At 37.6% G+C, this 24,055-nt stretch overlaps 1 long non-coding RNA gene across 7 annotated transcripts; it reads left to right on the forward strand.

Annotated features, from left to right (window-relative positions):
• Positions 1–1,744: 1,744 nt before the first annotated feature.
• On the forward strand, positions 1,745–15,117 carry LOC136247246 (uncharacterized). Of its 7 annotated transcripts, none has more exons than XR_010697230.1 (9): positions 1,752–1,878; positions 6,406–6,539; positions 6,580–6,670; positions 7,205–7,307; positions 9,260–9,353; positions 9,401–9,557; positions 14,716–14,779; positions 14,844–14,909; positions 14,962–15,117. It is a non-coding gene; the product is annotated as an uncharacterized lncRNA (long non-coding RNA). The 7 variants fall into 7 exon arrangements; XR_010697231.1 differs by having other exon boundaries at positions 6,588–6,670; XR_010697232.1 differs by having other exon boundaries at positions 6,406–6,527.
• The last annotated feature ends 8,938 nt before the right edge of the window (positions 15,118–24,055 follow it).

Raw genomic sequence — 24,055 nt, forward strand, 5'->3', positions numbered from 1 at the left:
TCCTCTTCATCAGCAACAGCACGTTTTCAGAATCAGGTAAGCTGCACACGTAACAATTAATATATTACATCATGGTTAATGAATGTATTAATTTATATGGCTGGGCCTCTCTAGCATGCTGTATTTACATACATCACTGATGCACAATTCAAAATTTGACAGGATTTAATATATTATCAGGGGTGATTATAACAGTCAGCCATCCACTATTTACCAAGCAATTAGCAAGATTGTCACCCATTTTCTTGTTTGGTCTGACATTTGTTGGATCAAAGAAGGCTGGATGTAGGCTGTGGTTCTCACTTGCATTGTTACTGTAGTTGACATAATAACAGTTTACTGTTGCTAGGAGATTAACAAGCCAGGTGGGTCCACTGTACACCATAGTGTAAACAGGAATTTTAGTTGGCGAATTGGCTGGCCTGCATGTCAGATCAACCATCAAGTTGATCTGACATTTGTCTGGTTATTTCTATAATCACCTCTGTATATATATATATATATATATGTATACATGTGCCATTGTTATCAACACTACACGTAACCTCTGCAGTATGTGATGGACACACTTGGGATGAGTTAATGTACAGCTATAAGAAGTTATCCCCTTTCAGAGGTAAAATTGCATTGGTAGAGGTTGTGGGTACCTCAGAAACTGTCCTTTATAGAGAGGTTCAATGTACAGTGTGCTTTATTTGTAGGGTCCTTTAAGAGAGGTCCCACTGTATGCAACCTAAGGAGTGCATTAATAATCATTTACAATAATTTTGTTGGCTTTGTTCTTATTCGCTGTTCATTAGTCATTAATCACAATGAAGCATATGACTACATAAACGCAAATCATACAACTCACTAATTGACCTGTGCACTAGTGATACAATAACGTGTAATTACATCATACATGCAATACTAAATACACCACAATAATTCACAATGTATGTAGCTAGTTGTGCGCATAATAATCTTTTGAGAGAAACTGTTAGCTTGACTGTTAGCTAGGTATTATTGAAATAGCACATGGCATGCAATTCAGTCCTCAATTTAGTCTCAGCACTATTAAGCCTGTTGATTTTATTCAATGATTAGGCTTTTCACCTAGCTTGACAAAACCTCTTCAGGATGAAACTTGGATTTACAGCAAAGTTTTGTCCTCCATACGCTTCCATACGCGAAGTGGTTTGTTTTCTATGTACCTGTCATCATTTAGTCTGCCTTCCACACCTCGCTCCGAGTTTCCCTCGCATCTGTCCAAGTCCTGAGCCAAATCCACTGCAGCTTCAGACATCGAGCTCTCACTGAACGAATAACCAACTATTGTACAACACAGTCAACACCGGAGCTATTGCCAGCTATCATAACGTACCAGTGTTAGCAACAGACAAAGGTGAACTCTTGCGTGAGCCAAGTCAGTGCAACGACACCTCGAACGACACGAGGTAACACCTCCAGCTGATCGCGAATTTTTCCGTAGATCACGTGATCAATATCCGGGAAATTCCGGAAAATCTCGTGATAAGATTCAAAGATTCGCAAAGATTCAGGCACAAGGTGTACGAGATTCAGGTTGCGTTGCGGACCCCTCGAGACTCATTCAGTATAAAAATTACTACAATAACGTACCTTTGTGTAAATTCTTGTTACTTCCGGCGAGCTTTCTTTACCTCCATCATTAACCTGAACTGCACAGTGCAGCAGAGCTATCTTTACGTTTGGAGCAGCTTATAATAAGCGCCACAGTAAATAAATTTAGCTTCTAATTAATGTGAACTGTTGTTCATTTAAGCATGCTCGGACGAGTTATGCGTGTGTATTATCTATGGACGAGCTGTATACCGTCTACATGTTGAACAGGGTGATATCAACGTCACCTCAGCGCAAGTAAGTTTTTCGTATGTCTGCACTCACAGCATATACAGGCGTGTTGTTGTGTTGTGTATCAGCTGGTGACAGGCTTTTATTGCTAGGAGAATAATAGTGTGCTGATTAGATAGGTACAAGGTGCAAGAAAACACGCGTAACAGTACAAAATAGCGTAGAAACAACACTCTTAGCGACTGGTACACCTGTAAGCGCATGTGTAGTTTTGCTGACTACTGGAAATATTTCCCTGAACCAAATTCAGGACTGTTAATATTTTGTATACCTACTAGTTTGGCTTCTTGTGGGCTTAATGGAGTTATTTGTTAGAAATAATGTTTCTGGTGGTTGTGATATGAATTAAAAAATTAATTTTGTGACCACAGTGTCTTGCTTTAGGCCATATTGTAGCCATATTTCAGTAACTATACACATTATTCTCAAGTCCTCTGTCAGTCCCTCACAAGTGATGTCCTCCAAACCTTAGAACTGTTAGTAAGTTCTGCATTGGTCTGATTTTTGGTTCAGTTTTCACTAATTGGCATGTGGACATCTCATGTTTCCATAACAACATTTGAATTCCAATGAGAAAAAGTTAAGAATGGATAAATATTTGTTAACAGTGGATTAAGAAAACCAAAAGCCCCAAATCACCAATTGATAGTGTACTTATGAGTTTGCAGTATCCCGTAACCTTGGTTCAACCACTTCTGCCTTTTAGCACAATGAATTCCGAAGTGTAGGTGGCTTCATTGCTTATCCAATGGCAAGACTATATATAAATATAATATTATAGTGGCCGGGACCACAAAACAGTAGGCGTGGCCCACGAAGTAACATCACCCAAAAAGCAGCCTTAATTTTCCCACACAACAATGAGGCACTATTGAACTTAGCCCAAACAAGCTTTCAGATCAACCCGAAATGCTTTGAACAAGTTGCTACGGAATTTTAAGCTTTTTTATTCGATGGAATTTTCTACTGACTGACTGATTTTGGACAAGCGTATCTCGATAATGGGTAAGGCTATGGGCCTGATGTTTTCACTGTTACTCTTCAATGTTGCTTCTACCCAAGAGGTACCTTTAAGCATACCGCAGTACGTACCATGCATTCTTCATGGACTTACCAGTGTCCTCCTTTGTGTGTCATTCATCTTTGCTGATAGCGAAAGGTGTTGATTTGGCAGTAGCACGTGACAGGCTTCCCTTTGAAGCAGAAATTGTCCGTATTTTTCTTAGTGGCTACAGAGGTGCTTTTCAAGCAGTTCAGCCAGTTCTTGATTTATACTGCTGTGAACAGGATGAACATAGCCAACAGCGAAGTGTAATGGATACTTCACTTTTCAGATGATTATTAATATAACTGGGGCCCAAGCACCGTAGTGTTGCTTCTTTCGATATGCGTGGATCACAGAGGTGCCTTTTGAACAGTTCTTAATTCAAATCCTGTGTAACTGGTTGAACATAGCTGACAACGAAACATAAAGAATACTTCACTTTTTCAGATGATAATTGATATAGCTGGGGCACGTGGTGCCAGTTCTGTTTGCATCGGTTCACCAGTCATAATAAAAGTATTTACAAAAAAGTTAGCAAACAAATACGTGCATGAAAAATTGGAATTTTCAACTAGAGCAGGGACCATAACACATCGATAAAAAAGTACTGAAACAAATAGTCCATGACATTAAATCACTGTAAAAAGTGTTATATTCTTACTGTGCATTTGTATCTTGAGCACATTAGGGATATAACACTTCTTATTGTTTTACTGTGATTTAATATCATGGACTATACTCCAACTTGTTTCAATGTATTGTGCATACTCTAGTTGAAAATCCCAAATTTTTCATGTACTTATACAGTATATATATATATACATGTTATTTTAACAGGGAGACAGGATGTAGTGAGACAGCATCAGAGCTAAAGCAGGATTTTCAGTGCACCCTGAATATTCATACTGTAACTTCACCTTAGTTGGCCTGACCAAATAAGTTATTCATAGGTTCACGAATCCACACAGTATCATGAACCACGATAGTGGGTTCATAATAGGGATCGCCCTGTTTTTTTGCAAAAATCCTAATAGAACGCACACCTAAAAACCACCTTGAAAAGCATCCTTCAGCTCAAAACAACCCTCTGGTGGTTCTTTGCGATGAGTATAGGTCCACTAGTAAGTATCAAGTGAAAAGGAAACAGTATGTGTATTTCAGACAAAACTGAAATATGCCCGTTTGTTCATATTATTATTCTTATTATTCATAATATTATTCTTTCACAGGCATAGCGAAGTTTACAAGGAGATTTCTGAGATAAAAAGTAGCAGGGCTTGCTGAATGGATCATTGTGCGTGTCCATGACCTATTTTTGATGTCGTTTTTGGATGGAAACAGCCCAAACCGGGCCGTTTATTCTTGCCAAAGCGCCATTACGCTTGAGAAGCCATACAAGATCGCGCTCAGAGTTTGGTTTTTTGGTGTGCGCTACTTGTGGCTAATAGAATCCGTCTTTATTAAACTCAGTATAGGCCAGGAAGCTTAATCTGGGCTGATGACTTTGTTGCAAGGTGGTTTTTTTGCTCCGTTATTATTGTACGTGGGCGGGTTATCCAGATTAAATACTCTAATAGAGCAGCCATGTAAATACTCTAATAATGCAGTCAAGTGTATAACAACAATCCTTGCACTGAATTTGATAGCTATTAAAGGCACCAGTAATGTAAATTGTAGCACATATTGGGAGATTCTCAGTCTGTATGCACATTGCAATTTGATCAGTTTCATGTTTGTACTGAAACATTGACGATGTTACTATGCAGAATGCAAAATTATAGTATTCACAACAGCCTTCATTATCGATCAAATAAATCCATGTTTATTTGTACACATGATATTGTAGTCAATAGTGTGAGAAGATATTGCTGAGGAGATGATATGTTCCAATAACTTTACTAATCAATGATATAGGTCTATAGTTTGATGGATTAGTACACGGGCCTTTCTTGTATACTGGTGTTACATATGCCCTCTTCCAGTCTGAAGGGAGTTCACCCTGATGAATAATGCAGTCAAGTATATAACAACAATCCTTGTACTGAATTTGACAGCTATTAAAGGCACCAGTAATGTAAATTGTAGCTCATATTAGGAGACTCTCAGTCTGTATGCACATTGCAATTTTATCAGTTTCATGTGTGTACTGAAATGTTGACGGTGTTACTATGCAGAATGCAAAATTACACTATTCACCACAGTCTTCTTCATAATCCATTACTGGATTAACAAAAAGTACACAAACTAGATGAATAAAAAATTGGAAATTTTAAAATGGGAATAGGAATCGCTGAAAAAAGCCACAAAACAAGAAGGGATCGCTGGGGTGGTAATGTAAACCACAAATCCCTATTTTGACTCTCTGTCGGTGGTAATGTAAACCACAAATCCCTATTTTGACTCTCTGTTGGTGGTAATGTGAACCACAAATCCCTATTTTGAGCCACTTCAAAATGACAGAGCATGTAACTAAAGATTTATGACAGAGAGTCAAAATAGGGATTTGTGGTTTACATTACCACCCCAGCGATCCCTTCTTGTTTTGTGGCTTTTTTCAGCGATTCCTATTCCCATTTTAAAATTTCAAATTTTTTATTCATCTAGTAAAATAACAAGTCATATGAATTGTTTTTTTTTGGAATTTTCACAATGCCTTACTACTGAGAAGTACACAAACCCCAAAAATATGTGTAGTGTTGCACCGATAACTATCGCTAACAGCTGATATTACAAGTATTGGTATTGGCTAAAATAACTTGCTGATTAACCGAAACCACAATTAGAAAATGGCATGCACAATATGCTTTGATCTGTGGAAGCTTACTCGCTTAGGTCTTTGTAAAGTCTATCCACGGTTTAATAGAAGACAAAAACAGACTTAACACTCTAGAAACAAATAGCGCCAATTAGAATTTTCCATGATATTTTTGGACTTCTCCATTTATCGTAGCAAACGTACCTACAACGTTAGCACCCGTAATCAAATTCTTTTCGGTATGCCTATAAAATGAATAGATTGGTTAACCACAAGTTTTTTAAAGACCTCATTATCCTCCTTGTAGAAAATTGATTTAGTGCTATGTGTAATGTGGGTGTGGTCCATATTTGAAACTGTACTTGTTCTTCATGCTTGTGATTGTGTCACAACATGTGACAACTCCGGCGTTCCCATTGTTATAAGTCCACACAACTTGCTTCTTCGACACAGGTGTTCTTCATACTGTTGTGACACCATAGGCACTAGCTACCACTAACCCAGTTCAACATTATCAATCACTGCCATTTCCCTCACCATTTCCAGCACCCAGATCCAAGTCTAACTTGTGAAAGGAGTTTAAAGGACGCTGTGCGGGCTTCATTTTCCAGCACTTCGACCAAAGCATGTTGAATCTTTTTAAATGTTCATTAACAATTTCAGTATGACATGTTATCCAATCCCACAATAACTCCATCTATGTGCTCATGTATAAATCCATACATTTTCCAAGTCAATTAGAGACCATACCCTCGGATATTTGTGGATTTTAAAAACCGAGCGAACCTCATGCTAGGTCTCTAACCAATACTCAGTTAATGGTGATGGCAAAGAACTGGCAAAGTAAAGAAAGAGGTGAATGCAGCAGTAAGTAATACAATGTTTGTCTACTGTAACTGTTTTGTAGCTGTTTAGGCTTGTTTGTTTGCAAAAAGATGGCAGCAAAGCTGTAGCAGGATGTGTATATGTAGTTGATCACTCTTCACAACCCACTAAAAGTACTGTTTGATATGTTGACTTAGCTGCTTTATAACTATACTTGGCTTCTTTCCATAAAAAAGGTTATAGTGACAAAACTATAGCAAAAAAAGTCAACGGCAATACATTAAATACATTATCGTGACAATTTCAGTTTACACATACAGGCTATATGAACTCTAGGTGATTTTCTGTCCCTACTCTCCTGTTATGAATAATTGGTTAATATCGGTATATTAGTTACAGGAATAGACAAATAATCAGTATCGGTAAAAGTGAAAAATCTTAACTGAGCCAACCCAATCAATTTTCAACATTAACACTAATACTGCAGTACTCAGTCTTGTCGTCTCTTTGTTCTGCAAAGTAATTCTGGAGAAACAGTGGATTATAATGTCCACAGATACGGTGTTACTTTGCAAGGTTAACCTACTGTACATAGACTACCTGCCGAGAATTTATGTTTTGGGTTGGCTGGGTGCTGTACACCTTAGATTGTGACTATTTTAAGGCTGTGTGTGCATTCTCTTACTGTATAATATGTACCACCTTAGCTGGCACTTTCTTCAACACACGCTACATACCTAGAGAAGTTAGACTGGGACGATTGCAGTCATTCCCCACAAGGGTGGCACCACAAGAGTGCTTGAATTCAAGGTACGTACTGTACACAGTATATTTTAGGGCTAAAGCAATCATGGTTTTTTGTATTCAACTACTCTCTAGAGAATAATTAATTTCATGGTTTTTTGTATTCAACTACTCTCTAGAGAATAATTAATTTAATTATTCTCTAGAGAGTAGTTGAATACAAAAAACCATGATTGCTTTAGCCCTAAAATTAATTATTCTCTAGAGAGTAGTTGAATACAAAAAACCATGATTGCTTTAGCCCTAAAATATACTGTGTACAGTACGTACCTTGAATTCAAGGTACGGTACGTACCTAAAATACTCATGGTGCAGTACGTACCATGAGTATTTACCATAAATTACGTACCATACTCATGGTACGTACCATGGGTATTTACCATACTCATGGTATTACCATGGGTATTTACCATACTCATGGTACGTACCTAAAATAGTCACAATCTGATAATGATCTAGTACTCATGAATACTAGCTACTTGTAGTCAAACCCATTCAACATTTAGTTTTGTTACAGTTTACAGCTTTTTAAGTAACAACAATGGCAAAAAATATTACTGGTGTTAGTGTCCCTGGCGAAAAATCATGCCTATGAAACTCACTCCCTGACAAATACATCATGTGAGCTGGGTCATGTGATTGTAAACTGTACTCACTGAGTACTAGTATATTTTTAGCCTAGTATATTTGCACTGTAATATCTTAATATGTTAAAGCCTCATCAGAAGTCTACCTACAGTAGTATCATACCAAGGTCTTAACCCTTAAACCAGCAGAGCACTTTTGGGAATGTGTGTTTTTATGCAATATGGACACGCGTGGCGACACTAGGTGGGGAAACTTAATTATTACAGTCTACAAGTATGCATCAACTAAAAATTTGCTCACTGGGCTATGGTTAAATGAACAATGGCTTACTTGTTATGAAGTGATGAGCAGCAACTTGTCATGTCTCTGTGTCAAAATTCTTGCCACATGTTTAATGTCGATTGTGGATTTACTCCCGTGAGTCATATATGGTTTGTTACAAAATTTTACGCAGGATTGAATGGAAGCAGTTTCAAATAACAATATTTTACTTTCCTTATATAGAAACTAATTGGCTTGGATTATGATGACACCTGGAGAGGAGCAAGTTATCAAATATTTTATAAAGGTATATGAAAAGGGTTTGCAATTTTCCTTATTTCCTTACTGAAAAGTTATTTTCATGGCTAGTGTTGGCCTCACCATTTAGCGCTGGGGTAAAACCCTAGGTGTCAATTTTTACTCCTTGTTAGATCACAAGTAGAATGACAAATTGCGCTTCAAAGGTTATGGCACTTTGTACAAGGCACGCTCAGAATTGGTGCAGGTACTTAGTTTTTTTTTATTCTGATCTAAGTATGTATGGTTGAACCTACCCATACCCAATTCTGATTGGGTCAAGAGAACTGTGTAAACTGTGGTGGAACAATGAGCCTCATGACAATTAACCTGAGGAGGGCAAGAACCTTTTTCAAAAATTCATGGCTATAGGTACAATAATTATGAAATTTCCTGATTAATTTGAAATAGGCAAAAATTTACTTTCCCATCATGTAGTTCAAAGAATGCTTTTATATAAAGTGTGTGTGCCTTGAGGCGACCTTGTGTGTGAGTATGTGACATCAATATTTACCAAGAGTATAATAATAGTAACCAAGAGTATCTAACGGGTGTATTACCCCATGATTAATGAATGCTTAAAGTAACACGGATATTTCAGTAATTGTTCGTTTATATTGCCATTAAGGGTTGCTTTATTTAGCCCAATTTGGCCACTAAACCAAGCAAAAACATAATAGCATGAAAGGGGATGTTTAAGTTCTCTGTGCAAACAAACAATTAGAGAAATATCTGTGTTATTTTACGTAGTCATTAATCACAGCATAATACACCATTCAATTCTATTATTTTCTGTACTCTTGGTTTTACAGGATGGACTGGTTCGACGAGGTGGCCAGGTGTTAACATCAAACACAGAAGTCAGTGTCTATTCCAATTAAAGCCTGGTGCAAGTACCTACAATTGGTAAGTAGTCATGTGATCAATTAAATAACCATGTGATCTGACCTCAGGTGATCAGTCATAAGGCAGCTACTGACTTGAAAGTGGTTGCAAATAGATGATGTTGTTAGCCATACCCCCATCTGCAGGTGTCGAGCCTCATCTCAGCTTGACTCTACAGTGTCAGATACCGTCTTTACATGAAGACGCTCTGGGAAAGGTTTCAAGGTCAGTAACTGCCCTTAAGGGTATATAATGTTTCTGACCATCTCAACCAAAACTTACATTGTTTGTGCAAGTATGTGTTCCCAGTGCTGGCTCACTGGGCCGCAATAGCTATGTTCGCATGGCTGTCGTAGGCTTTGCTTTATGTGTGTGTGGAGGGGGGGCTGCTGAACTGACACAAACCCGAGATTCGTTGTCCAACTTATTAGGATATTTCAGCAGAGAATCATCAATACAACCGCCTCCATATGAGTTTGCACCATTACATTTGTATTGGGCTAACTGTCCCCAGTATAATCTGTACTAACGGACTGTTCCCAGTATAACCTACACTGCTGCCTACTTATAGTGTACATGACTAGCCATTTTCTGTTAATTACAGTAAGTGACAATAAAGTGAAACCATGTTTTGTGTAGAAGCCACCTGTATAATATATTGCCACCTTTCCATATAGGCTATATAAGCTTAAACTCTATAATTGAGAAGTTTATACACTGGTAAACCACCTGCCATGTAGAGATTCTAGGGAAAAGTTTGACAGGTTCCACTGTAGAACCTATTGGAGGGCATCTATTATATCTTTAGAAAGTTGCTTCTCCTGTGTCGTGAAGAAACTTTTGTGACACATTCAATTTAGTAGAGCAGCATACAGTAGTGCTTGAATATATTGATTTTGTGCAGTTTGTAAAGGAAGAAAGTTTCAAACTTGGTACATAAACAGTGCTCCCAATCTCATTTTTGGATAAAAGCCTTAAGAGTTCAACTGATCCCATTTAATGGTAAATAACTAAATATTTAATCGCATCACACTAAAACTTTACCAAAATTGAATATATTTATACACTTACATTTTCAAAGATTTCTTGGGGGAACATGCCCACAGACTCCTAGAATGACAGTAGAATCCTATGTGGCTTACTTTGCCCTCCCCTAGCTTAATCAGAGGAGGTAGAACATGATGTCAGGATACATGTATCCGTACTGTACATTTTGCCAATAGGGTTTAGTTTTAGTAAACGATCAGAGACCTCAACCTGTAAAGTGCATTTGGAGTGAGACCTGAGGGTAAAATGAGGGATATTTGCTTACTTATGCATGGGATCCCCTCGTTTTCTCTCTCTTAGTAGAAAAATTCCTTTAAAACTTGCAAAATTTGCCACGTTTTTGCTATTTTCCCAGCTATTTTTTACCTGTCCATTTTTAGCCTTTAAAGCACTGTAAAGTGCTTTACCAAGAGTTCTGGAGTGAAATTAATCATGTTAGAGCTTAATTTTCCAGGAGTTGCAAGGCGTGAGATGGGAAACCATGCATGAGACAACAATCCAATGCATGTGTCTCACGTGTAATGTGTGTGTGAGGTGTCTTAACGATGAAGTTCAGCACTATGTTTATTTTCAGAAATTGTACTTCACTGCAGAAGCAAATATAACATTCAGCATTAGACCCACCATAATGTCCTATCATGTGCAAACTTGGTTGGTCGTGGTAGGACATTTCAATCAAGAGTCAAAATGTACTACAGTGAAACTTGTGTATTAAGGACACCTTGGGACCAGCCAAAGTGTCCTGACTGTCAAGGTGTCCTGATATTCCAGGTCAGTTTACGTGCTAAAGGACCATTGCCAAGTGTCCTGATTATGCAAGTCTCCTGATTAACAGTTTCCACTTTAGTTGAATCAATGCTATTAACAACTGTACACAGCTTTGGTGGTTGTTATTGTTGTGAGCTAACTACTGTTGCTAATTGAATGGGAGGAGGCCTAGTGCGTTCATGGCCACTCCCATTGGGTTGTAATACTGCATTTACACTTCGCGCAGTTTTGGAACCTGGTTTATGAAACTGCAACATCCCGTTTATTGGCACATGTTTAGACACACAATAATAAAGCGTGCTGGCCTGGAAGATGCGTAAAGTAGGGCTCTTTTATTGGGTGGTTGAGAAGAAAGGCAGTGGTGAATTGCACGATTGTGCTCTAGTGATGGTTGTTGGCTTATACAAGCCATTAATATCCTTATAATAATGTGGTCGATACCGGTAAGCAGGAGTACATAATATATATATATATATATATATATATATATATATTTAGGAGAGTATCCAACGCTGTATTGCCCCTTCAAAACGCACTGCATAATAATGTTAAGCAATAGTCATCATCACCAAAGGTGTTAACTTGCTTCCCGAGCTATAAGGGCCTTGAAGTGCTTGCAGGTCTTTGCTTTGGTATATCAATGCCTATCAACAAGTCTTTCATGTTGAAGCCATGTGTTGGAGTTTACTGAAATTGTACTAAAATATTCCAGATATGTTACACAATGTTGCACAATTATTGTGCAGTGTGTTTTGAAGGGGTAATATAGGCGTTGGATACTTTCCTAAATATATATATATATATATAATATATGTTATGAACTTTTGCCGTAATCATGTGCTCTTCCTGCTATGAAGTGTTGAATTGTTCCGTTTGATATAGTGTTTCTTTTATCTATTTAAGCTTTATTTTGATATAATATCTAGTGGACACATTGAATATAGAAAACCGAACCAAACCAAGTCGTGCTGGCACACCAGTTTTATGCGGGCTGGTTTGGCTTGGCTCAGTTCGATGGGCGTTTATACTGTAGTGAAAACCGAGACGAGTCATGCCAAACCGAGCCAGTGCGCGACATGAGACAATTGTAAACGCACTGTTAGAATGTAGTGTATCCTAGCAACCAAGTGGTAGTTATGATTAGCAGTACAAGCCATAAACCAAACAAATAAACTGTATTCCTTAGGCTCCATCCTTTTCTTTTGATAGCTAGGACATTATGTCTGAACAAACTGTGTTATGGTCAGACATGCAGACTATTTGGGCCATAAATGTTCAGTGCCCGATTGTTATATTTGGCTCTGCACTGGTGTAGAAATTGTTGAGCCCCAGTGATACTGCAGTGGATTTTGCAATAGTGCTTTATTTACAATAATTTCTGATAGTAATTTCAGACACCTGTGTTATTTCGCTATTCTTAATCACCAGTAGAAAATGCAATCAAGTTTGGCGTCTACAATGATAAAGTTTTTCATCATGCAAAAATCATTGTAATTCAATTACTGTAAATTTGGAATTCAACTAAATTACACAAAACTTTACACGTTGTGACATCATGGTCTCCTCTCCACCCCCCCCCCCCCTCCCCCGTTGAGCTTTCAAGCACAAAAATGTCTGCAGACAGTGTTGAGCAAGTTACTTAGTAAAAGTAACTAGTTACAGTTACATATTACTCGTAAAATAAAGTAACTGTGATCTGTGTAGATTATTGCACAAATCAAAGTACCTTTACTATTTCAGACACCTGAGGGTGATTATGTGCCATTCTGAGGGTCTCTAATAATAGCAAAGAGACTGTGGAGTTGGGCAATAACCGAATTAGACCCATAGTTCGTGTGGCTCCGGTCACTACCAACATTGGTAGCTTCCTGATCAAATTAGTGTTAAAATATCTCACTGGTAAGCTTCCTAGATGTATACCATCATCTGTATTATCCAACAATGCTTTCTTGATAGTATAATGATGATTTCTGAGACTAAAATCCAGCAAAACACATGACAAACATGACGAATTTTTTTTTGTCACAGGTATCAAAGTTTAGATGCCTACCCCAAGTATCTATTGCAGTTTAAATACCTCATTAGTGACCAAACATCAAAGCATACTATGCATACCATAGTCTAGTATTACATATTACATTATTTTGCATCCACGACCTTAAGCTGTCGTGTGTGCAGCTACCACCTTATCATGTGACATGGTAGTGTTATGTAATGTTGGTTATAAGTAAGAAGCTGGTGAATAAGCTTCATTTAGTAGGCTTCATTACTTCGTTGTGGCTAGGCGTTACTCAGCGGTTAGCAACAACATTAGCAACTTTGTTACTTGTATTATGTAATATATTAGACTCGTTATTGTAACTTCATTACTTATGTAACATGTCTTTTTAAGCAAAGTAACTCAAGTTATATTACTAGATTTTCTCTATGTTCACCAATTATAATAAAATTATTTACCAAAAAAAGTTAACAAACAAGTACACGAAAAAAAAGGAATTTTTCAACTAGAGTAGGGACCATAGCACATCATTTAAAACAAGTTGATACTTCTAAAAACCAGTTGCCGTGCAGCAAACAAACCTAACTGGAATTAATTAGCAGTATACTAATGGGTCTTTCAGTGTGCATAACTGAATTGTAGAATTTGTATTTTTTGTAATAGATTAAATATTTTGTAATTCTGTAATTACATTGCTAAGGAGGTGTACCTGAAACGAAACACTTTAACCCACTAATAATGTACAGGAGTATCTTCTTAACTGTTTTATAGTTCGTCTATAAAATTTTCTTGCGCAAATTCTCCAGGCAAAGCCTCAAGGCTGCTCTTCATTTTTGTTCACATATGTACTGGCACGCCCCCTTATCAACTCAAAGGAATTCATTTTATCCGATATCCTAGGTGGTCATCTGTGATGTTTTTTGGCTGTTTGATGTCTATAGAGTCCATTGGGACAGGTCTTCACCTCGTCCTTATAAACTTGTCTCACTCGTATTTCAGCAGTATTAACCAAAGCTTACCTGCCCAGAAGTTTAATAGAGGCTCTATAATAACCTTTATTTATAACATAAAAGCTGTTTTTAACCAACAAAGTTTTGCTCATGTGGGTGCGGAAAGACAAACAAATTATACAAACATACATACGTACACACACACTTTTTGGAAAACAATTTCAGTAACCAGGCGCATGCCCACAGCCGGCCAAAGTGGGCACACGCCTGGTTAAAAAGCACAGAAACAAGTTGGAGTAGTCCATGATATTAAATCACAGTAAAAGAATAGGAAGTGTTATACCCCTACTGTGCATTTCCATAATGGTATCGAGCACAGTAGGGATATAACACTTCTTATTGTTTTACTGTGATCTAATATCATAGACTACTCAAACTTGTTTCAGTACTTTTTTTATTGATGAGTTATGGTCCCTACTCTTGTTGAAAACTCCTCATTTTTCGTGTACTTGCTTATATCATTACGTAACACGTCACTTATGTAAAGCGGTACTCCTAACACTGCTGCATGGCTACCCAAACCCTTCCAAAGATGTTTTATGATATTTTATTTTTTTAGAACCAGCACAACATGAACTTGTCCAGCCACTGCAGGAGTCTGTTAGGGCACCTGAAATCTGAAGGTACGTGCAATAGTATTACATAGCTCCTACGGTAGATATTTTCATTGTTTATGTGATCCCTCAGGATGGAATTATCGTAAGGTGTTGGATGGGATGACGCTACACGTGCCTCTTACTCTTGATTACTAATGTAAGTACATATGCTTCCCCTGCATCCAGAATAATACATGTGATGTTTTTAGTGGGAAAGACTGTCTTCCTGGATTCTACATTGCTGCAACCAGCAAGAATTACAGGAGAATAACTTTTATATATAGGTTTACGTTTAAAGTTAATTTTACATTTCATTTGTATTTCTGACCACATCTTCACAATAATTATTCATTCAGTGAAGCTTAGCTGCTGGTTTATTATGTTGTCTAATAAATAGTATGTAGGGGTGGGCGATATTGATCAATGTCATACCACAGAATATTATTATAAATATTGTGTTAAATCTGTACAAAACAGCCTCATTGTAGACCATACAGTGCTTTCACTTCAAGTAGGAAAAACAAATTGGAGGTGTTAGCCGTTTCTACGGAAAAAATCTGACAAAACCAATACATTATCACCATCTTCTTTACAGTAGACAATAAATACTTCAGGGGTTGCTATGAAAATTTAACATAAAAAATGATCACCATATACAGACATCATGCATATAGCACATGCAGAGTCAATAGCACTGATAAAAAGAAGTATCAAAATAACATACAAATATTTGACTAAAATATGTGCACAAGACAGAGCAAACTCGTTGGCTACTGTATTAGCATGATCACGCCTACCCAGCGAACCAACACTGAGACATAAGCTGTACACTATTGAGGTGCTATGTGATCAGTGCAGACAAACCCTCCTGGGGCAGGACTATAGTAACCCATATGAGGATGTACCGTGTTCCACGGGTGGAGGTGTAGGCACCTGGACCTTCACCTAATACCAGGGACTGAGATACAACACAAGTCACTTTGAATCCCACAATGGTATCTGGACTTTGGGCAAGAACGGAATCTGGGATCTCAACAGATGTTCTACAAGTCCATATTATTTCTTGTAAATTATGCTGTATATTATCTCATGTGCGGTGCTGTAATAAATTTAGTTACTTGTGCGCTGTGTGAATGTTTACGCAAGCCTTGCCAGTATTCCAATTAGCTTGGAAGCCAGCTCAGTGCTTAAGTAAGATTCAGAATCTTGAACACGATTCTCAGGTGGTGTCTGGCCCTTCAATTTAGAAAGAGGTACCTCCCATGGTAGGCTCTTTGCTCCAGTGTTGCTAAGAAGTTGTGCTATAATACTTTTTGAAAACCATACAGTACGTGGTACATTACTTTAGTGATACAGTTTTTTAAAATATGCCCACCCCTAGTAGTACTGTACATACATATGTTAGGGGCCTACTTGACATAGATGCCATAATGAGGTCATGATCTGCATAATTATTGTCTGGCCTGTTTGATGTGGTTACTAATTAGACATTAACTGTGACAGTTCTGATAACAGTGCACGTGATCAAGAGTTCATAATGCAAAACAATGTACTCTTGACATGATCAATTTAATTGGAGGGGGAAGCGCTAGAATTATAAAACTTTTATATTAGCAGGAGATGGCAATATGAATGGCCTGCAGTTCAAGCAGTGTTTTCTTCGACACACAGCACAGGACAAGCCATTTTTCACAAACACCCACATTGACTGTGGCTTGACCTACTGACTATGCATGACATGACTATTGAACCCTCATTGACAATATGACTTGACCTACTGACTATCATCACATGGCTATTGAGCCCTCATTGATTGGTTGACTAGACTTACTCTATAATTGAACCCATAATTGACTGTTTGACATCACCTAGTGACTATTATGACATGACTATTAAACCCTCATTGACTATATGACTTGACCTACTGACTATGCATGGCATGACTATTGAACCCTCATTGACAATATGACTTGACCTACTGACTATCATCACATGGCTATTGAGCCCTCATTGATTGGTTGACTAGACGTACTCTATAATTGAACCCATAATTGACTGGTTGACATCACCTAGTGACTATTATGACATGACTATTAAACCCTCATTGACAGTATGACTTGACCTACTAACTATATGATCATATGGCCATTGCACCCTCATTGACTGGTAGACGTGGCCTACTGACTATCATCACATGACTATTTAACCCTCAATGACTAGTTGACCTAATCTAGTGACTATCATCCTGTGACTATCGAGCCCTCACTGACTGGTTGACTTGACCTACTGACTATCATTTCGTGACTATCGAAACCTCATTGATGGGTTGACATAACCTTCAGTACTTATTATTATAATATGAATGATTGCTAGGGACATTGGTTTTTTGACCAGCATCACTGATAGTGTTTTCTCATGACAATCTATAGCTAGCTATAGCTAGTTTAAAGATTTTTCTTTATGACACTTCAAATTTTGAAATAAGGTACCCATGTAAGTTTCATCTGTCAAAACAAAATTTATATCAATTTTCTCAGTAATTCCAAATTAAAAATCTGTGAAATTCAGTAATTTAAATTTACAAAATGATTCTCAACTTTTTATCTTTCAAATGCACAAGTAATAATATTATTTCAGTTACATGTTTTGAGACAGCCAACAAGTATACGATTATGAAGTGGAGTTTTTGAAAATCAAGGGTTGCAGTTTGACCACAAGACATGCCCACACTCTTAATTTTGCATTTCGTAAAGCTTCTTGGTGATCTAATTATGTCATTTACCACTATTAACATCACAAATACACTTCAGTTAGTGTGTATTAAGTCGTGGTCAGCAATTGATCTCGGCAGGAGACCGCCCACCAACCTTGAATTTCACATTGACAAGCTAAACCATAAAATTAATATACAAATGGCAACATAACTGTGATTGTTGCCATGGTAGCCTGTGCATATATATGAAGACATGAGAGTAATCATGTACAAAAAACAGAATTAGCATAATAATGATGTGCTGTACATCTGATCATGAAGTTATAATCAAAAAAACTTGATTTACATTTTTGGAAGCTCATGCCAGTTTAATTTTATGAAAGCTCTTACAACCAAAGATTCATTACTGTTAGTAGATTAACTAATTACAGAAGAGGAACAGGAAAAACCAGAAAGGTCAGCATAAAGTCAGTATTATAAAACATTGCTGTTTGAGTTGTACGTTCATGAACTAAAACCTGCAAGACTACATATGCATGTTGCCTTATGGTTCATCAAGGGTTGGAGAGAGCATATTAAGAGGTAGAAGGTCTAACACTGTACAAATAAGTCACCACAAAACAGTAGGTGGCCATGGAAGCCTGCAGCTGGACACTGTAATTCTCATGTGCACTCCTCGAGGAGGTACTAGATATACCAGAAACCATTGTGACATTTTTGTGCAGCTATAGATACACCATATTATGTGCATAATTATAATGATTGCTGCACTGTCAATCAGCAAAAAACCTGAGTGCACTTTGCGGAATGCTTACAAGCACTATAGTTTACATCATGTTTGGCCATGGGTCAACAATATAGTGGTTAATTCTTTGCTTCAGCCACAAACGGAAACAATGGTAGCTAGACATAATTTTTGAGACAACATTATTTTTGATGCATAACTTCCTTTCAACACCAGGCTACAGTGTAGTTGACACATGAACGGCCTGAATTTTATTCTACCATGTTCAAACTGTGGAACTTTGTCTGTGCTTGTGAAAACAGAACAAAACATCCTGCATGCTGCATGCTGCAGGTTAGATGATTAAAAATGGCTAAAGATTTTATTGCCATTGCATGCATGATAAATTAAACAGTTATGTATACGATAAGGCCACTCCAAGTCATACCTTAGTTTCTGGTCACTCCCAAGCCTACAAATGGATGCGGGCGGGCGGATGATCAGGACTTCAGGACTATAGACTCTACTGTGACAATATACTGTATGGTATTATTCAATTTAGCAAATTCATGTTGATTTTGTTTTTAGTCAAACTTAACCAACAACATAAGTAGTTGTGCTTCGGCAAAAAATGCACTAGGAAAGTTGTTGATGGATCATGGCTAGCTATACACTGATGTATAGCATTTAAGTATATTTATTTATTTATTTAGAATATACTATAGGAAATGTTTTGCTCATGTAGCTACTTATGCTTTCCAAGTGAAATAAATGTCTCATTAGCTATGTCAGGAAAATATTACTATGACTTATAGCTAAGTTGTTCAAATGATCATGATCCAAAATGAAATTTAACTTCTATTTTCACATCAGAAATTCTTCATTCAAATGTGAAGTCTTAGCCCACTAGCTATGTGTTTCCAGCCTTCTATTCAGTAACCTTGAGAAAAGTAACTGTCAAAGTTTTGAGTCATTGAGTGCTCCAGACTAGTGTTTTTTAGTGATCATCTGGGAATGTTTAAACTATATAAGTGTTTCTACTTGCCAATCTAATTTTAGTTATGGAAAAGTTTAAGTTTAAGCTCACCGAATGTTGCCGGCTTTCCATACCCCTGCAGTGTTCAGTGATAAGGAATTTGAAGTTACTAGACTAATCATTAGAGGACTACATTTGAATTATAACGTTAAAGCTATGGCCCATCTGCATGGACTAGTAGTTAATGCTACTGAAATTATTTGGTTACAGAAGCATTAGTAACAGTTATAATCTGAACAGCTATATAATCAAGGACAAAACTAGCTATAGTTAGAAACATTTTATTAGTGTGGCATATATACCTAATATTAGAGTTAAGAGTAGTGTGACTGCTCTATTGGAATCCCTGACTGCTCTATTAGAGTATCTCGATTTTTGCAGTAAAAAATAAGTGTCTTGCTGGGTCACATGCACTTAAGCACCTGTAATATTAATAATAGTCCTCATAAACTAGGGTTCCAGGATTACCATGCGGGCGGGTGACCAGAAACTAAGGTTTGACTTGGTGTGGCCTAAATGGCCTATCATAATAATCACATAAATAATAAAATAGCTTCTGCAGCTTCACTGGGCAATCAATTTAGTCACAGTCTAAAATAAACAATAGTTTACATTGTGGTAGCTTAGCAAGAACAGCTTAGCAAGAAAAGCTTAGCAAGAACAAGACCAGCTCATCCGTTCTGTTGGTTCTAAAAACTCATACTCACCAGTGTGAAAAAGCTAAAAAGAGCGTGCAGGAGTCACTCTCCATAGCTGCTTCAAAGACCTTCAATAATGAGAGGAATTATAACGAAACTTCACTAGTTCATTGTCTTGTGTACTTTTTGAGGAGTTCAGGGAGGAGACTGGCCGTTCCTAGCCCTGGGTTTGAACCCTTGCCAGCACCACACTGACTGTTTTCACAGCCAGCTTACCTCGACACTTGACACTAGTTACACGCTCAGAAACCAAGCAAATTTAAGAGCTATTTAAACCCTAATGTTGGTAAAAGCAGGGTGAAAAAAAATCGGGTCTCAGCCGGGAATCGAACTCGCGCCTTTACCCGATCCCCGCGCGATAAACACAACAACTAACCTTTGCATCACAAGGAACTCACATCGTAAACACTTATTTCTATGGTACATATTGCATACAGTAAGCTAGCTGATCAAGAATCAAGCCAGTAACATTCAGCTGAGAACTCAATGAATGGGAGCCCGTAAATCTGCTGAACTGGGAGGACTGAGTCAGTTTTAGATAAAGCGCTTGTTAGCTAAAGCACGACAAGTTGAGCTGAATCCTGAAAAACAGCTCCAAACTAAAAGTGGATTTTTTCTTAACATTTCATTTAGTCGATTGGTGGTATATAACAGCAAAGCTAGAAAAATCAACATACACAGTGTTGGGAGCCGGTAACGCGTTACGTAATGTAACGCGTAGTAACTGATAGCTATAAGTAACAAAGTAATATAACGAAATACGCTCGTAACGAACTTACGAATTTTGTTAGTTATCCTCTAAGTAACGTCTAGCACAACAAAGTAACGAGGCCTACTGAATGAAGCTTACTCACCAGCTTCTTACTTATAACCAAGATTTGCACATTGTCCAACAACGCAATCATGTCACGTGATAAGGTGGTAGTTTCACACGTGACAGCTTAAGGCTGTGGACACACAGTAATATAATATGCAGTATTATTATAGTTGCTTTATTTTATGGGTAATATGTAATTGTAACTAAATAGTTCAGTTGCAAGTATTATGTAAAGAGTTACTTTTACAAAGTAACTTTCCCAACACTGAACATACATATAGCTCAACTAGTATATATTATATAAGTTAGGGAAAGGACTGTAATGAATACCAGACTTTTATGGTCTCCACATAGGAAATGTATGGTGAAAATTTTGATTGGTTGTAAACAGACATTTGAACAAAAAGATTTTGAAATATTTTTAGCAGGTCAAGCAGTAGCTACTACAAATGAGCCAAATTTCAAGATCATACAATGCATCCAATGCGTACATACTAGTTTAGCTGAGGCTGGGGTAGTCGCAGTCCTACCCATCATGACACAAACAGCATGACACCTGTTGAGAGTAGATACACTGCTTCATAGGCACCGGCCTATTATGCTAGCATAATTTTTAGCATAATAGGTGCTTTGAAGCATCAAGCATAATGCTAGCATAATGGGTAGATTTTGCCATACAGTAAACTGTTACCAGTGAAAAATGAACCAAAAATTCACATCATGGAATAGATCAACATAACTATTCTATCTGTAAACTCTTGTGTAGCCATACCACTACTTTCCTACATACTAAAAAGGTGAGTATATTATGGATGTAGCCTAATGAGCAATTCTAGCAAAGCAGTCAGGTACATAAACATTTGACTTAGAGCCATTTATCTGCCAAATAAATTATGGTTAATTTTAAACAATTGCTTTCAGGTCATCCATATACTGCATAAAAGCATAAAATTATTAGTTAAACATGGAGGTTGAAGCGCATAATTTTGAGCATAATGGGTTACATTTTTGAGCACTGCAGCATAGCATAATAGGTGAAATTAAAAGCATAATAGGCTGGTGCCTATTCATGCAGAGATATGATGGGAGTGAGTATAATGGCCATGTAGCCACTTGATCTAGAGCAGGAGTCTATAGCTACTAGCTACTGTATACCTGAAAGAGGACCAGCTCATGCATGATATCACGATAATTTATTTTAACTAATACTTTTCCTCCAGAAGTCAGGACATAAACATTGGTTCTTGTGCGTATATGAGATCCTCAGGATTAACACCTCTGAGTCGGTAGTGCATAATTAGGACGTTCACGATCATGATGCAAGATGTCATGCGATTGTTCATGAAGTGGAGTAGCACACCCCCTCCCCTACAGTTTTGTTAGGCACTTACTCATGTGACCTACCCAATTTGAGGTGTCCAATTGCAACCGAACCAACTTGAGGAGGTATAAGGAGTGACCAAAGGCTTATTAATTCAACCAGTTTTAGATCAATCTTATCTTGACCCCCAAAGCTCTCTAAAGCTGGGCACCATGGCCATCTTCAACATTAGGAGATTTAGATCTACAGTGGAATTGTGTTCTCCCAAGAAAGGCTACAATATTGTGGTTTATATAATTAGTGTGTACAGTGAGGCACATTTCAATTTCTGACAACACAGCAGTACACAATTCACTGTCTTATAGCTAATGCTAAAAAGTCATTGGTTCTCCACATAAGCTTTCCACTAACCTTTCCTTTCCTTTTGACTTTATAGCTAATGCTACAAAGTCATTGGCTTTCCACTACTCAAGTAGCTATAGGGAAGAGGGTAGGGTCGTTAACCATATTACAAGCAAACCTGTATGTAAGATGCATTATCATCATGCATCCACAAATAATCCATTATTTAAGAGGACACGATGTACATGTATACTTACAGTAGCTAACCATGTTTGTGATAAGAAGACAATGCAGTTGTCATAGAATGGAAACTGACCAGAATTAGGATTGCAAATTAGGTAATTAATACTAAAATACAAACACATCTATTAATTAATTCAAAGTGATGGCAACACCATCTATAGTCCAATGGACCTCCACTTGGTACGAGATCCATGGATGCACATTCCACTGGCATGTAAGATGGCAAAAGCCAGATCCACCCCATAACTAGTGCTGAAGATTGCTCCCACTTTAAAGAAAGGCAATAAGCCAGGTGTTTCAGATGACTTCTTGTCTCTGGGCCACAGAGACCATCCCAGAAAAACAAAGTGGAGTAAAGCTTACCCTATGATCACCACAAGCCAAAGAATACTTCCTATTTTCTGCAGACACCAGTACGGATTGTGGGGAATGAGACAAATAAGAACGAGCGTCAGTGTCAATAACACATAATAATATGTCAAACAATGACTCGGGCTGACTTTGCCACATACACCAAGATCAGCAACAAGGGCACTCTGACTTTCATCACTTGTAGATTCCTAAAATTCCTTTACAATATGTTCCTTAATAACCTCTGAAGATAAATCTCCAATACAGTCACGAACCTCATCGTGGCACTTATCAATTAAGCCGCCCTTTTTACAAGTAAGGAGGTGGTCCTAAGTTGAAGGAGAACCACAACCATCATAACTGGAGGGAAGGCCCAACAGAGGTTTTCGGTATCTCACTGCTAAGGCATCACAAAATTCTTGAGCAGTTAAGCCAAAATGATTCTGCTCAACAGGTACAACAGAAAGCCAAACTAACATAGTGTTATCATGAGCATGTTGAATAGATCGTTGATGAAAAGAATCAAATTGTTGAAGGACACTTGCAACATGGCGTTGCTCGCATGACTTGAGATAATCAGATCTAGCAGAGAACACAGTAGTTTCATGGACATCATTAACCTCAAAATTTGATGAGTGGCTGATGATGGCAATTAATACTCTATGAACACAATATAAATAATGTTGGTTTTCTTGCAAGAAGCTTGCAATTGCATATTCACTGTAATTTTGATACCCTGCCACTATTCCTTAACTGCTGAGGACGAATTTCTTGACTTTGGTTAAGTATGCATGGCTCAGAAACTTGTCAAGTATAGTGCATATGTCAGCTTTACAATTGCCAATTGTTTTCAGTGATACAGTTCACTTCAAACAGAAGTGGAAAGGAAAGCAAAAGGTTACCATAGTGACCATCAGACCACACTTTCCACATAGGTGGTAAAGAATGTTCTCTATAAGCGTATGGTGAGATTCATTCTTTTAAGTGCGTGCATTTGTGTCAACACTTGATTATCTAATGCATGCACAAGTACATACCATATAGCTTCAAGTCGTACA

The sequence above is a fragment of the Dysidea avara genome, chromosome 2 (assembly GCF_963678975.1).
Source record: "Dysidea avara chromosome 2, odDysAvar1.4, whole genome shotgun sequence".
NCBI lineage: Eukaryota > Metazoa > Porifera > Demospongiae > Dictyoceratida > Dysideidae > Dysidea > Dysidea avara.